The sequence below is a fragment of the Lolium rigidum genome, chromosome 6 (genome assembly GCF_022539505.1).
Source record: "Lolium rigidum isolate FL_2022 chromosome 6, APGP_CSIRO_Lrig_0.1, whole genome shotgun sequence".
NCBI lineage: Eukaryota > Viridiplantae > Streptophyta > Magnoliopsida > Poales > Poaceae > Lolium > Lolium rigidum.
In genome coordinates, this window is record NC_061513.1 from 69,583,398 (window position 1) to 69,593,997 (window position 10,600).

The window sequence follows — 10,600 nt, forward strand, 5'->3', positions numbered from 1 at the left end:
CATCGTGCTTGAAGTTATATATATCTTGCTTTCACATACTTGCTTGTATTGCTTAGCATAAGTTGTTGGTGCACATAGGTGAACTCTTGCTTAGAATAAGTTGTTGGTGCACATAGGTGAACCATAGTATATAGGCTTTGGGCTTGACAAAGTAAACGCTAGTTTTATTCCGCATTTGTTAAGCCCATCTCGTAAAAGTTTTAAATCGCCTATTCACCCCCCCCTCTAGGCGACATTCGTGTCCTTTCACCAGTGTGCATGAAAGGTGGGCGTGGTAGTGGGCCGCTACTGCCAGCGGTACTACCGCGCGACCCAAATATGTCTTCCCTTTTTTCTTTTTATTTTTAAACTAAAATAGGCAATCTTGTAAAATCAATATTTAGAGATTGAGAACTCCGAATCAAGTGAAACCAATTTTGTTGAAAAGAGGAAGACAAGATCTACCCCAACATGCAGTGAAAATATGGACACAAGTGGGGGAGATTTTTCTATTATTTTTAGAGTGAAACCTCTAAACCCCGAGAATCGAGGAAAACTCCAGTATCGAAAATGCTACAAGAGATATATGCGTAATCCATTTTCGATGGAGTAGAGATTATCATGTAAATAACCAAAAGCTCTAAAGCACCACATGGATAAGATCCAAATGACAACCAAGAAAAATGTGAGGATGCAACAGTTTGAGCTCACTCTGAACGAACAATACGATCGAGTTACTCACTCGAGAGCCCTCTTGATAGTACGGCCACTATCCTACCGGTCTCCCAACTAAACCACGAGAACGCAAGAAAGAAACCCTATCAAGAGCAAACTTTAACCTTGCGCATTCCACTTTTGCTCGATGATGACGATCGTGACCGCAACAAGATGGATTGCCTTTCTTGGTTGTGTTTGCTTGATGAAGTCTTGCGGATTGCTCCCATACTCCACTATGGGTGAGCTTCTTCTTCGGTGCATCTTCATATATCCATGAACACAACATGAATGGCAAGCTTCAAACATATGATCCCTTCGAGTTGGCTCATCTTGAACTTTGGACCTCATTTCTTCGTATTACAACCTTGAAGCCAACATATGGTTCAAGTATTACCTATGGACAACTCCTACATAGATGACTTAATGCAAACATTAGTCCATAGGATTGTCACTAATTACCAAAAACACACATGGTGGCTCCATGCACCTTCACGTGGTATTGCCTTACTGCCAGCGCACCAGACCGTGCGCCGGTGGTAAGTGGCATATGGCCAACGAATGGTCTTACGTGCACCAGCGGTAATGCTATAGCACCGACGCACCGACCCGCTACACCGACGATAAGTTTCGTAGTAGTGGCATGCGCTGGTTCGCCGGCAGTAGGTGAATTTGTGCGCTGGTGGTATATTTTTCATTTTTTCCTTGCTTTCCAGCGTATTTATCACATGTATTTATACACTATACAGATCCATTTACACATGATATTTATACAGGTGCAGTATAAAAGAACATATATTCGAACATTGAAATTACAGTATCAATACACAAATACACAAGTGTCATTTGCAAATCATGCATGATTCATATAATGTCACAACACCGAACAAAATAGATAGTAATGATTCATGTAATGTTTCAACACCGAAGTGACAAAGTCTCGACCTAAACTACGATCACATAGAGCATGATCACAGTCACGATGAGCATCATCACGATGATGATGGTCGTCATCCAGTTCCTACTCATCTCTATCCCCTCTCCCGCTAGATAGCGTATGTACCTACCTTCCGCCTCCACCCTAGTGTTGTAACCTTTGTAGTTATTGCCGCTGAAACGATGCACCTGTTTTCGACAATTTTCTCAGTAGACTTCAGAAATCCTACCCTTATACACGACATACATCGGAATCTCTATAACAATGGCAAAAGGTTATACAGGTTCGGTTATAAGTGGAAAAACTGCGCGAAGCCACACGAAGCACTTCTGGAGGTGCTTTTCGTTGTATGCCTATTTCGTGTCATGGCTTTGGCAAAGCCCACAACGCAGCAGCCCCGTTTGGTTCGTTTGGGCAACTTTTTCCACCGGAAAGCCAAACACCCCCTAGTCTAAGATCATTTTAGACATGACTGGTATGGAGACACATGTCCTACACGAAACCTAAAGCCATTATTTCCCAAATGCCTTTCTTTTTAGGGCTTGTTTGGTACTAGAGTTTTAGTGGAAATTAACGGGGATAATCCGCTCCAAACTTCAAATCCCCACTTATCCACAATACATGTTTGGTGCTAGAGTATGAGCGAGTTTAATCCCCACTGTTCTCCACTTTTCCCCAAATTTTAGTGTAATTTTTTCAATCCCCAATACTCTACCCCTACCTAGTGGATTGGGGATGGGGTTTTTGTGGGGATTGGGTGACAGCACAGATTCACCCAATACTCTAAAGTATTATCCCCACTAATCTCCACTAAAACACTAGTACCAAACAAGGCCTTAAGGTGCACATAGAAAACAGAAGCTTATGCAATGGACAGGACTAGCGAACCAAGTGCCATCCACGGCCAGAAACAGATATCATGTAATAGGCAAAAGATCAGTATTAGCCTTAGCCTCGGATAAGATTGGATCGAAAGAAAGTTAAATTATCATCAAATTATAATCATGGGAACGAGTGTAAGAATAAGTAGCTTTTGTGTGTATAGGTTGAATCGCAACAAGCAAGTTAAATTATCATCAAATCATATACTCGTATCATTTCCTGAGGTTAAAGACGAGGCTAAGGCTATGCCTAGAAAATGAGGCATGAGGCACGCCTAGGCATGGGCTGCCCGACACTACTAGGAAAACCGCTACCATGGGCGGACCAAATTAGCTTACTCCTTGCGCACACTGCTCCGCCGCAGCTATAGGTCCGCTACTGGTACCACGCAATAGGGTCAGCGGTGCACCACTTCAGTTCGCCAGCGATAACAGATAAATTAAATTAAAAAAAAATCTAGTCCAACTCGTGGCCGACCAGATCGAGACTCCACCCACCAATGAAACCGCACGTTCATAGATAGGGAGCACATTTACAAAGATCACCCTAGACTAAAAACAAAGAAAGCAATCAAGTGCCTTGTCCTCCCGCCGTTGTGAAGCCGGCTCCCTCGCCGACGACGGTCCCTCGCCGCCGACCGTGCCCTTAGCTCCACGTGAGGGCTCGCATGACGCGACATCTTCTACCCCGCTTGGCGCGCCGCTCTCGTGGACCCTCCAACGTATCACCGCTCGCTCTTGGAACCGCATCCCGGTACAGCCCCGGCGCCACTCCCTCCTGGAGGTTCTTGTCATCCCGGACACACACGTCGGTGTAGGCGTTTCCCGTGTTCCCGCTCCCAGCGACGAGGATGGCGACGGAGAGGGGAGGGTCTGCTGGTCAACCAGGCAGGGCCGTGGAACGACGCCATCCTCGGCTCCGCCCGCGACCGTGGCTCTGCCCTCCGACCTTGGCTCTGCTCGCAACGACGACGTGAGGGCGGCGAGGCCGGCGGCGGGAGATGCGCTGGTGAAAGATGAACTTGTGAGAGGAAGACTCTGTGAGAGAAAGAGAGTTAGGTGCTGGTGTGTAGTTGACGTGGGAGTTAGAGATCTTTGCGGGGTAACTTTTCTTCAGATCCCCGGTAACGGCGCCAGAAAATCTGCTTGATACGCGTACAGCACGCGTCCGTTGGGAACCCCAAGAGGAAGGTGTGATGCGTACAGCGGCAAGTTTTCCCTCAGTAAGAAACCAAGGTTTATCGAACCAGTGAGGAGCCAAGAAGCACGTTGAAGGTTGATGGCGGCGAGATGTAGTGCGGCGCAACACCAGGGATTCCGGCGCCAACGTGGAACCTGCACAACACAACCAAAGTACTTTGCCCCAACGAAACAGATGAGGTTGTCAATCTCACCGGCTTGTCGTAACAAAGGATTAGATGTATAGTGTGGATGATGATTGTTTGCAGAAAACAGTAGAACAAGTATTGCAGTAGATTGTATTCGATTAAAAGAATTGAACGGGGTCCACAGTTCACTAGAGGTGTCTCTCCCATAAGAATAAGCATGTTGGGTGAACAAATTATAGTTGGGCAATTGACAAATAGAGAGGGCATGACAATGCACATACATGATATGATGAGTATAGTGAGATTTAATTGGGCATTACGACAAAGTACATAGACCGCTATCCGAGCATGCATCTATGCCTAAAAAGTCCACCTTCAGGTTATCATCCGAACCCCTTACGGTATTAAGTTGCAAACAACGTGACAATTGCATTAAGTATGGTGCGTAATGTAATCAATAACTACATCCTCGGACATAGCATCGATGTTTTATCCCTAGTGGCAATAGCACATCCACAACCTTAGAACTTTCGTCACATCGTCCCGATTTAATGGAGGCATGAACCCACTATCGAGCATAAATACTCCCTCTTGGAGTTAAGAGTAAAAACTTGGCCGCAGCCTCTACTAATAACGGAGAGCATGCAAGATCATAAACAACACATAGGTATAAATTGATAATCAACATAACATAGTATTCTCTATCCATCGAATCCCAACAAACACAACATATAGCATTACAGATAGATGATCTTGATCATGTTAGGCAGCTCACAAGACCCGGCAATGAAGCACAATTAGGAGAAGACGACCATCTAGCTACTGCTATGGACCCATAGTTCAGGGGTGAACTACTCACTCATCACTCCGGAGGCGACCATGGCGGTGAAGAGTCCTCCGGGAGATGATTCCCCTCTCGGCAGGGTGCCGGAGGTGATCTCCCGAATCCCCCGAGATGGGATTGGCGGCGGCGTCTCCGGAAGGTTTTCCGTATCGTGGCTCTCGGCATCGGGGGTTTCGCGACGAAGGCTATAAGTAGGCGGAGGAGATAGGTCGGGGGCCCGACAGGGGCCCACACACTAGGCCGGCGCGGCCAAGGGCCGGGCCGCGCCGCCCGGTGTCCGGCCACCTCGTGGCCCCACTTCGTATCATCTTCGGTCTTCGGAAGCTTCGTGTGAAAATAGGCCCACGGGCGTTGATTTCGTCCAATTCCGAGAATATTTCCTTACTAGGATTTACTGAAACCAAAAACAGCGAAAACAGACAATCGGCTCTTCGGCATCTCGTTAATAGGTTAGTGCCGGAAAATGCATAAATATGACATAAAGTATGCATAAAACATGTAGATATCATCAATAATGTGGCATGGAACATAAGAAATTATCGATACGTCGGAGACGTATCGGCATCCCTAAGCTTAGTTCCTGCTCGTCCTGAGCAGGTAAACGATAACAAAGATAATTTCTGGAGTGACATGCCATCATAACCTTGATCATACTATTGTAAGCATATGTAATGAATGCAGCGATCAAAGCAATGGTAAATGACATGAATAAATAAATGAATCATATAGCAAAGACTTTTCATGAATAGTACTTTCAAGACAAGCATCAATAAGTCTTGCATAAGAGTTAACTCATAAAGCAATAATTCAAAGTAAAGGTATTGAAGCAACACAAAGGAAGATTAAGTTTCAGCTGGTTGCTTTCAACTTGTAACATGTATATCTCATGGATAGTTGTCAATGCAAAGTAATATAACAAGTGCAATATGCAAGTATGTAGGAATCAATGCACAATTCACACAAGTGTTTGCTTCTTGAGATGGAGAGAAATAGGTGAACTAACTCAACATAAAAGTAAAAGAAAGGCCCTTCGCAGAGGGAAGCATTGATTGCTATATTTGTGCTAGAGCTTTGATTTTGAAAACATAAAGAGAGCATAAAAGTAAAGTTTTGAGAGTTGTTTGTTGTTGTCAACGAATGGTAGTGGGCACTCTAACCCCGTTGCCAGACAAACCTTCAAAGAGCGGCTCCCATGAATTATTTTTATTTTTGGGTGGCATTCCTTCCAACCTTTCTTTCACAAACCATGGCTAACCGAATCCTCAGGTGCCTGCCAACAATCTCATACCATGAAGGAGTGCCCTTTTATTTTAGTTTTATTATGATGACACTCCTCCCCACCTTTGCTTTCTCAAGCCATGGCTGACTGAATCCTTCGGGTGCCGTCCAACAATCACATACCATGGAGGAGTGTCTATTTAGGTTAATTAATTTGGGACCGGGAATCCCATTGCCGGCTCTTTTTGCAAAATTATTGGATAAGCGGATGAAGCCACTAGTCCATTGGTGAAAGTTGCCCAACAAGATTGAAAGATAAACACCACATACTTCCTCATGAGCTATAAAACATTGACACAAATCAGAGGTGATAAATTTTGAATTGTTTAAAGGTAGCACTCAAACAATTTACTTTGGAATGGCGGAGAAATACCATGTAGTAGGTAGGTATGGTGGACACAAATGGCATAGTGGTTGGCTCAAGGATTTTGGATGCATGAGAAGTATTCCCTCTCGATACAAGGCTTAGGCTAGCAAGGCTATTTGAAACAAACACAAGTATGAAGCGGTGCAGCAAGACTCACATAAAAGACATATTGTAAACATTATAAGACTCTACACCGTCTTCCTTGTTGTTCAAACTCTTTACCAGAAATTATCTAGACCTTAGAGAGACCAATTATGCAAACCAAATTTAGCAAGCTCTATGTATTTCTTCATTAATAGGTGCAAAGTATATGATGCAAGAGCTTAAACATGAGCACAACAATTTCCAAGTATCACATTATCCAAGACATTTTACCAATTACTACATGTAGCATTTCCCGTTTCCAACCATATAACAATTTAACGAAGAAGATTCAACCTTCGCCATGAATACTATGAGTAAAGCCTAAGGACATATTTGTCCATATGCAACAGCGGAGCGTGTCTCTCTCCCACACAATGAATTCTAGGATCCATTTTATTCAAACAAAACAAAAACAAAAACAAACCGACGCTCCAAGCAAAGTACATAAGATGTGATGGAATAAAAATATAGTTTCACTAGAGGAACCTGATAATGTTGTCGATGAAGAAGGGGATGCCTTGGGCATCCCCAAGCTTAGACAGCTTGAGTCTTCTTGAAACATGCGAGGGTGAACCACCGGGGCATCCCCAAGCTTAGAGCTTTCACTCTCCTTGATCATATTGTATCATCCTCCTCTCTTGATCCTTGAAAACTTCCTCCACACCAAACTCAAAACAACTCATTAGAGGGTTAGTGCACAATTAAAATTTACATGTTCAGAGGTGACATAATCATTCTTAACACTTCTGGACATTGCACAAAGCTACTGAAAGTTAATGGAATCGAAAAATCCATCAAGCATAGCAAAATAGGCAATGCGAAATAAAAGGCAGAATCTATCAAAACAGAACAGTTCATAAAGACGAATTTCTAAGAGGCACCATACTTGCTCAAATGAAAATGCTCAAATTGAATGAAAGTTGCGTACATATCTGAGGATCACTCACGTAAATTGGCATAATTTTCTGAGTTACCTACAGAGAATTAGGCCCAGATTCGTGACAACAAAGAAATCTGTTTCTGCGCAGTAATCCAAATCTATTATGAACCTTACTATCAACGACTTTACTTGGCACAACAATGCAACAAAATAAGATAAGGAGAGGTTGCTACAGTAGTAACAACTTCCAAGACTCAAATATAAAATAAAAGTGTAGTAGTAAAAACATGGGTTGTCTCCCATAAGCGCTTTTCTTTAACGCCTTTCAGCTAGGCGCAGAAAGTGTGTATCAAGTATTATCAAGAGACGAAGCATCAACATTATTTTCACAATTTATCCCATTAGGTATCTTAGATGCTCCCTTATCTATAGTGGTTTTAAGAGCTTTATCAATTTTAGGCCTATAATAGTTTTTTGGTTTAGGCGCCTTAGAGACATACATGAACTTTTGCTCCTTACCCACATAAGCTTTCTCTCTAAACTTTATAGATGAAAAGGTTGAACCCAATGTTCCCATAGCCTCTTCAAGTTCACTAATCCTTTGGGTTTGATTATCATGAATAGCACAAGATTCTAAGATGGCAATTCTCTCATTAATTCCACCTAGAGATTTATCAAGTTTATCAGTGCTATCAAGTAATGCTCCCAAAGTAGTATCAATACTTGGAAGGTTTTGCTCTATGGTTTCCAACTTTTTCATGACATCTTCAAGAGAGGTTTAAATTTTAACTTCATTAACAGGTGGTATTCCAAATAGACTCTCAATAATGCAACTAGCTTCTAAAGCGGGAGTACCTAGGAAGTTACCTCCCGCGAGACAATCAAGAACATACCTATTCCAGCTAGAGATACCAACATAAAAATTCCTGAGTAGGATAGTGGTGGAGTGTTTCTTAGTGCACCTATTATGGGCATCACTAATTCTATACCAAGCATCTTTTAAACATCCCCCCCCCTTGTTGCTTAAACGAACGAACTTCAACTTCAGGATTACTCATTTTAGCAATAGTAAATAAAGCAAACTAGATAAAGTAAATACAAGTAACTAATTTTTTTGTGTTTTTGATATAGGGTGCAAAACAGTAAATAAAGTAAAGCTAGCAACTAATTTTTTGTATTTTGATATAATGCGGCAAACAAAGTAGTAAATAAAGTAAAGCAAGACAAAAACAAAGTAAAGAGATTGAATGTGGAGACTCCCCTTGCAGCGTGTCTTGATCTCCCCGGCAACGGCGCCAAAAAATCTACTTGCTGGCGTGTAGTTGACGTGGGAGTTAGAGATCTTTGCGGGGTAACTTTTCTTCAGATCCCCGGCAACGGCGCCAGAAAATCTGCTTGATACGCGTACATCACGCGTCCGTTGGGAACCCCAAGAGGAAGGTGTGATGTGTACAGCGGCAAGTTTTCCCTCAGTAAGAAACCAAGGTTTATCGAACCAGGTAGGGAGCCAAGAAGCACGTTGAAGGTTGATGGCGGCGAGATGTAGTGCGGCGCAACACCAGGGATTCCGGCGCCAATGTGGAACCTGCACAACACAACCAAAGTACTTTGCCCCAACGAAACAGTGAGGTTATCAATCTCACCGGCTTGCTGTTACAAAGGATTAGATGTATAGTGTGGATGATGATTGTTTGCAGAAATCAGTAGAACAAGTATTGCAGTAGATTGTATTCGATTGAAAGAATGGACCGGGGTCCACAGTTCACTAGAGGTGTCTCTCCCATAAGAATAAGCATGTTGGGTGAACAAATTACAGTTGGGCAATTGACAAATAGAGAGGGCATGACAATGCACATACATGATATGATGAGTATAGTGAGATTTAATTGGGCATTACGACAAAGTACATAGACCGCTATCCAGCATGCATCTATGCCTAAAAAGTCCACCTTCGAGGTTATCATCCGAACCCCTTCCAGTATTAAGTTGCAAACAACATGACAATTGCATTAAGTATGGTGCGTAATGTAATCAATAACTACATCCTCGGACATAGCATCGATGTTTTATCCCTAGTGGCAACAAGCACATCCACAACCTTAGAACTTTCTGTCACTGTCCCAGCATTTAATGGAGGCATGAACCCACTATCGAGCATAAATACTCCCTCTTGGAGTTAAGAGTAAAAACTTGGCTGAGCCTCTACTAATAACGGAGAGCATGCAAGATCATAAACAACACATAGGTATAAATTGATAATCAACATAACATAGTATTCTCTATCCATCGGATCCCAACAAACACAACATATAGCATTACAGATAGATGATCTTGATCATGTTAGGCAGCTCACAAGACCCGACAATGAGGCACAATTAGGAGAAGACGACCATATAGCTACTGCTATGGACCCATAGTTCAGGGGTGAACTACTCACTCATCACTCCGGAGGCGACCATGGCGGTGAAGAGTCCTCCGAGAGGTGATTCCCCTCTCCGGCAGGGTGCCGGAGGCGATCTCCTGAATCCCCCGAGATGGGATTGGCGGCGGCGGCGTCTCTGGAAGGTTTTCCGTATCGTGGCTCTCGGTACTGGGGTTTCGCGACGAAGGCTATAAGTAGGCGGAGGAGATAGGTCAGGGGGCCTGACAGGGGGCCCACACACTAGGCCGGCGCGGCCAAGGGCCAGGCCGCGCGGCCCTGGTGTCTGGCCACCTCGTGGCCCCACTTCGTATCATCTTCGGTCTTCTGGAAGCTTCGTGTGAAAATAGGCCCCTGGGCGTTGATTTCGTCCAATTCCGAGAATATTTCCTTACTAGGATTTCGAAACCAAAAACGTAGAAAACAAGCAACTGGCTCTTCGGCATCTCGTTAATAGGTTAGTGCCGTAAAATGCATAAATATGACATAAAGTATGCATAAAACATGTAGATATCATCAATAATGTGGCATGGAACATAAGAAATTATCGATACGTCGGAGACGTATCATTAGGCGCGAAGTTCGGTGCGAGAAGAGAGAGAAGAGAGGGACGGGGACGGGTGTGTGTGTGTGTGGGACAGGAACGGGTGTGTGCGAGAAGGCTTTGTGTGCCATGCACAGCCGACACAGGATGCGGGGACGTTGTCCGGAAGTTGCTTTTTTTTAGAAAAAAGAACTTGTCGGGACGGGGATAGGTGTGTGCGAGAAGGCTTTGTGTGCCACGAGCAGGACGCGGGGACGTGGTCCAGAAGGTGCTTTTAAAAAACTT